Consider the following 6,797-nt stretch of genomic DNA (forward strand, 5'->3'; position numbering starts at 1 on the left):
CTTTCTACTGTGCAAATAAATAAACTAAAATGACAAACTAAATTTAACGAAACTAAAACGTCTCATATCTACAGTATTGTTTTGTATTATTGGATGAAATTCTGACCAATAGCCATATTAGACATTAAATGCATCTAATTGGCCAGTCATATTGTTCACGGCAGCGCAGGGGTTCAATCCTAAAGATGATATGGTGAGGTTGGGAGATATTCATGCACTCAGCATTTGAAGGCCTTTTATTTTGTTTTTATTTTTTAACCTTGATTTATCTTGGCAAGTCAGTTAAGAACAAATTCTTATTTACAATGACAACTTAGGAACAGTGGGTTAACTGCCTTGTTCAGGGGCAGAACGACAGATTTTTACCTTGTCAGCTCGGGGATTCAATCTAGCAACCTTTCGGTTACTGACCCAACACTCTAACCACTAGGCTTCCTGCTGCCTCTTCTACCGGCCTGGCCTATCAATGACTTCCTGACCATCACTGTGGAACACAAAGTGGCTCTTTGACTTATTGTACCAAGTTTCAACATACCATGCAAGATGGACTAACCATGCCAGGTGAAATGAAATTACTGTAATTACATTGTCTTATAATGTCACGCCCTGACCGTAGAGAGCTTTTTATGTCTCTATTTTGGTTTGGTCAGGGTGTGATTTGGGTGGGCTTTCTATGTTCATTTTCTATGTTTTGTATTTCTTTGTGTTTGGCCGGGTGTGGTTCTCAATCAAAGGCAGCTGTCTATCGTTGTCTCTGATTGAGAACCATACTTAGGTAGCTTTTCCCCACCGATGCTTGGTGGGTAGTTATTTTCTGGTATGTGTTTCTGCACCTGCACCTTGTTATTAGTGTTCAGTTGTAATAAAAAGATTGGTCCGATCCTTCTGCATCCGACGACCGTTACAGAACTACCCACTACAAGCGGACCAAGCAACGTGGTATGGAGGAGCAGGAGATTGTTCTCCTGGACATGGGAGGAGATATTGGATGGACAGGGACCCTGGAGACAGGCTGGGGAATATCGCTGCCCGAAAGAAGAACTGGAGGCAGCTAAAGCTGAGAGGCGGCGATATGAGGCAAGACAGCGCAGCAGGCACGAGAAGCAGCTTTTTGGGGGCGCACACAGGGAGATTGGCGGAGTCAGGCGATAGACCTGAGCCAACTCCCCGTGCTTATCGGAAGCAGTGTGGTACTGGTCAGGCACCGTGTTATGCGGTAAAGCGCACGGTGTCTCCAGTGCGCGCTCATAGCCCGGAGCGCTATATGCCAGCTCCCCGCAAGTGCCATGCGAGAGTGGGCATCCAACCAGGGCGGATTGTGCCAGCTCAGCGAGCTTGGTCACCGGTGCGCCGTTTCGGCCCAGGGTATCCTGCGCCGGCTCTGCGTACTGTGTCTCCGGGGCGCTGGGACGGTTCAATTCGTCCTATGCCTGCGCTCCGCCCGTGCCGGGCTAAAGTGGGCATTGAGCCAAATGGAGAGGTGCGAGTGGTAAGCACCAGATCTCCAGTGCTCCCCCACAGCCCGGTTCGACTTGTGCCTGCACTCTGGAGGGGCCGGGCTAAAGTGGGCATTCAGCCTGGAGGAGTGGTGCCAAGGCTGCGCACCAGGGTTCCAGTGCCCCCCACAGCCCGGTTCATTCGGTGCCTCCTCTACGCACCAGGCCTCCTGTAGGTCTCCCCAGCCTGGTGGGCCCTGTGGCAGCCCCACGCACCAGGCTGTCTCTGCGTCTCCTCCCTCCAGAGTCGCCCTCCAATCCGGACCCTCCAGCGACGCCCTCTAGTCCGGAGCCTCCAGTGATGCCCTCCAGTCCGGAGCCTCCAGTGTCGCCCTCCAGTCCGGAGCCTCCAGAGGCGCCCTTCAGTCCGGAGCTTCCAGCGACGCTCTCCAGTCCGGAGCCTCCAGCGACGCCCTCCAGTTCGGAGCTCCCAACAAGGGTCCCCAGTCCGGGGCCTACTACAAGGGTGCCCAGTCCGGGGCCCACAATGAGGGTGCCCATTCCGGGGCCCGCTACGAGGGCGCCCAGTCCGGGTCCCCAGTCCGGGGCCCGCTACGAGGGTCCCCAGTCCGGGGTCGGCGGCGAGGGTCCCCGATCTAGAGGCGCCACGCCAGAGGTGGAGCGGGTTCTACGTCCCGCACCAGAGCCGCCACCGCGGAGAAATGCCCACCCAGACCCTCCCCTATAGGTTCAGGTTTTGCGGCCGGAGTCCGCACCTTTGGGGGGGGGGGTACTGTCACGCCCTGACCGTAGAGAGCTTTTTATGTCTCTATTTTGGTTTGGTCAGGGTGTGATTTGGTGGGCATTCTATGTTCATTTTCTATGTTTTGTATTTCTTTGTGTTTGGCCGGGTGTGGTTCTCAATCAGAGGCAGCTGTCTATCGTTGTCTCTGATTAAGAATCATACTTAGGTAGCTTTTCCCACCGATGCTTGGTGGGTAGTTATTTTCTGTTTTGTGTTTCTGCACCTGACAGGACGGTTTCGGTTTCGTTCATTCTCTTTGTTATTATTTGTTATTAGTGTTCAGTTGTAATAAAAAGCATGAACACTTACCACGCTGCGCTTTGGTCCAATCCTTCTGCATCCGACGACCGTTACATATAAAGGAAAATTAGGTGACAACCAGTTCTGGTATACGTGACAAAAGTGTCTGGAAAAAGGCATGTTACGTTGTTGTTCCCAAAACTATGTTGACATGTCTATCTTAACAGTTATGATAATCAATATTACTATTACAATTGAAGTCGGAAGTTTACATACACCTTAGCCAAATACATTTTAAACTCAGTTTTTTCACAATTCCTGACATTTGATCCTAGTAAAAATTCCCTGTCATAGGTCAGTTAGAATCACCACTTTATTTTAAGAATGTGAAATGTCAGAATAATACTAGAGAGAATGATGTTATTTCAGCTTTTATTTCTTTCAGCACATTCCCAGTGGGTCAGAAGTTTACATACACTCAATTAGTATTTGATAGCATTGCCTTTAAATTTGTTTAACTTGGGTCAAACGTTTCGGTTAGCCTTCCACAAGCTTCCCACAATAAGTTGGGTGAGTCTTGGCCAATTCCTCCTGACAGAGCTAGTGTAACTGAGTCAGGTTTGTAGGCCCCTTGCTCGCACATGCTTTTTCAGTTCTGCCGCCAAATTTTCTATAGGATTGAAGTCAGGGCTTTTGTGATGGCCCACTCCAATACCTTGACTTTGTTGTCCTTAAGCCATTTTGGCCACAACTTTGGAAGTATGCTTGGGATCATTGTTCATTTGGAAGACCCATTTGCCGACCAACGTTTAACTTCACTGACGTAGTCTTTGAGATGTTGCTTCAATATATCCACAAATTTTCATCCCTCATGATGCCATCTATTTGTGAAATGCACCAGTCCCTCCTGCAGCAAAGCACCCCCACAACATGATGCTGCCACCTCCGTGCTTCACGGTTGGGATGGTGTTCTTCGGCTTGCAAGCCTCCCCCTTTTTTCCTCCAAACATAACGATGGTCATTATGGCCAAACAGTTACATTTTATTTAATCAGACCAGAGAACATTTCTCCAAAAAGTACGATCTTTGTTCTCCCATGTGCAGTTGAAAACCGTAGTCTGGGTTTTTTTATGGCGGTTTTGGAGCAGTGGCTTCTTTCCTTGCTGAGCGGCCTTTCAGGTTATGTTGATATAGGACTCGTTTTACTGTGGATATAGATACTTTTATACTTGTTTCCTCCAGCCTCTTCACAAGGTCCTTTGCTGTTTGTTCTGGGATTGATTTGGCATTCGCACCAAAGTACGCTCATCTTTTAGGAGACAGAAACGGTTTCCTTCCTGAGCGGTATGGACGGCTGCGTGGTCCCATGGTGTTTTATACTTGCGTACTATTGTTGTACAGATGAACGTGGTACCTTCAGGCGTTTGGAAATTGCTTCCAAGGATGAACCGGTCTTGGCTGACTTCTTTTGATTTTACCATGATTTCAAGCAGAGAGGCAAAGAGTTTGAAGGTAGGCTTGAAATATACATCCACAGGTACCTCAATTGACTCATGTGATGTCAATTAGCCTATCAGAAGCTTCTAAAGCCATGACATCGTTTTCTGGAATTTTCCAAGCTGTTTAAAGGCACAGTCAACTTAGTGTATGTAAACTTTTCTGACCCACTGGAATTTGTGATACAGTGAGTTATAAGTGAATAGTCTTGTCTATAAACAATTTTGGAAAAATTACTTGTGTCATGCACAAAGTAGATGTCCTAACCGACTTGCCAAAACTATAGTTTGTTAACAAGAAATTTGTGGAGTGGTTGAAAAACGAGTTTTAATGACTCCAACCTAACTGTATGTAAACTTCCAACTTCAACTTGATCAGTCAGGATTTGGTTCAGGTGGGATCTAAGATCCTTCAATTTACAGGGTCATAAAACCCTTACAAATGACAAGCTTGAATGGAGAATTTTCTTGATGCCCTTGAGATGCCCTTAAGATGGTGCACATAAGGGAAGGCACTTTTAGAGGTTACTGACAAATTATCGGAATAGCGTAGTCTGCCCATTGAATATAGAGCTTTAGGCTATTTGTCAAATAGAAATGGTAAAAACCATTGCCATAATATTGATATTGAAGTACACAGATAGTTACACTTAGTGAGAACATACTTTGGCGATGTTGTTCATCTGTGTCCCTGCCTGAGGTGAGGAGCTGTTGCAGAGGGACCACACTGGAAGTCTTAAACTTGTATCCCCCTTCCCTCATCCAATTTGCTGATCATTGAGGGATGTGACCCAGTTCTGTTTCCTCATTGGCTGGCAGATTTTTAAAAAGGAGGTGATCAGCCAACTGTGAGAGGGGAGACTACAAGGATACTGCTGACCATTAACTAAAATCTAAAACTGACTCGAACCAAATTTTCACCAATTCTGAAATTAAATATCGGTTTGCAGGTCAGGAGTGTCCATATAGACCCTCTGAAGACAGGCTTCCTTCCCCCTGTCAAATGACCCAAAACACCTTAAGAGTCCCGGGCACAAAACATTCTCAGAGTTCCTCACATGTAGCCCAAGATACACGCAGTCTGGGATTTATATAGTATGCGACAGGTCACAATGTGGTGACCTGGTTAGTGTTTATTGGCTTATTTCACTGTAGAGCCTCTAGCCCTGCTCACTATACCTTATCCAACCTTTCAGTTCCACCACCCACACATGCAATGACATCACCTGGTTTCAATGATGTTTCTAGAGACAATATCTCTCTCATCATGACTCAATACCTAGGTTTACCTCCACTGTATTAACATCCTACCATACCTTTGTCTGTACATTATACCTTGAAGCTATTTTATCGCCCCCAGAAACCTCCTTTTACTCTCTGTTCCAGACGTTCTAGACAACCAATTCTCATAGCTTTTAGCCATACCCCTAGCTCCACTCCTATTCCCCAGGCGCTCTCTTTTGATTACTTCTGTAACCGTAATAGCCTTGGTTTCATGCATGTTAACATTAGAAGCCTCCTCCCTAAGTTTGTTTTRTTCACTGCTTTAGCACACTCTGCCAACCCGGATGTTCTAGCCGTGTCTGAATCTTGGCTTAGGAAGACCACCAAAAATTCTGAAATTTTCATCCCTAACTACAACATTTTCAGACAAGATAGAACGGCCAAAGGGGGCGGTGTTGCAATCTACTGCAAAGATAGCCTGCAGAGTTCTGTCCTACTATCTAGGTCTGTACCCAAACAATTTGAACTTCTACTTTTAAAAATCCACCTCTCTAAAGACAAGTCTCTCACCGTTGCCGCCTGCTATAGACCACCCTCTGCCCCCAGCTGTGCTCTGGACACCATATGTGAACTGATTGCCCCCCATCTATCTTCAGAGCTCGTGCTGCTAGGCGACCTAAACTGGAACATGCTTAACACCCCAGCCATCCTACAATCTAAGCTTGATGCCCTCAATCTCACACAAATTATCAATGAACCTACCAGGTACCACCCCAAAGCCGTAAACACGGGCACCCTCATAGATATCATCCTAACCAACTTGTCCTCTAAATACACTTCTGCTGTTTTCAACCAAGATCCTAGCGATCACTGCCTCATTGCCTGCATCCGTAATGGGTCAGCGGTCAAACAACCTCCACTCATCACTGTCAAACGCTCCCTGAAACACTTCAGCGAGCAGGCCTTTCTAATCGACCTGGCCGGGGTATCCTGGAAGGATATTGATCTCATCCCGTCAGTAGAGGATGCCTGGTTATAAATTTTAAAAAGCCTTCCTCACCATCTTAAATAAGCATGCCCCATTCAAGACATTTAGAACCAGGAACAGATATAGCCCTTGGTTCTCTCCAGACCTGACTGCCCTTGACAAACACAAAAACATCCTATGGCGTTCTGCATTAGCATCGAACAGCCCCCGTGATATGCAACTTTTCAGGGAAGCTAGAAACCAATAGGCAGTTAGAAAAGCCAAGGATAGCTTTTTCAAGCAGAAATTTGCTTCCTGCAACACAAACTCAAAAACGTTCTGGGACACTGTAAAGTCCATGGAGAATAAGAACACCTCCTCCCAGCTGCCCACTGCACTGAAGATAGGAAACATTGTCACCACCGATAAATCCACTATAATTGAGAATTTCAATAAGCAGTTTTCTACGGCTGGCCATGCTTTCCACCTGGCTACCCCTACCCCGGTCAACAGCACTGCACCCCCCACAGCTACTCGCCCAAGCCTTCCCCATTTCTCCTTCTCCCAAATCCAGTCAGCTGATGTTCTGAAAGAGCTGCAAAATCTGGACCCCTACAAATCAGCCGGGC

At 46.7% G+C, this 6,797-nt stretch overlaps 1 long non-coding RNA gene across 1 annotated transcript in view; it reads left to right on the forward strand.

Moving 5' to 3' along the window:
- LOC139023596 (uncharacterized) overlaps positions 1-6,797 on the forward strand; it is a 581,371-nt gene that overhangs the window by 422,660 nt on the left and 151,914 nt on the right. The window lies entirely within an intron of this gene.

This window comes from Salvelinus sp. IW2-2015, linkage group LG33 (assembly GCF_002910315.2).
Source record: "Salvelinus sp. IW2-2015 linkage group LG33, ASM291031v2, whole genome shotgun sequence".
NCBI classification, from domain to species: Eukaryota; Metazoa; Chordata; class Actinopteri; order Salmoniformes; family Salmonidae; genus Salvelinus; species Salvelinus sp. IW2-2015.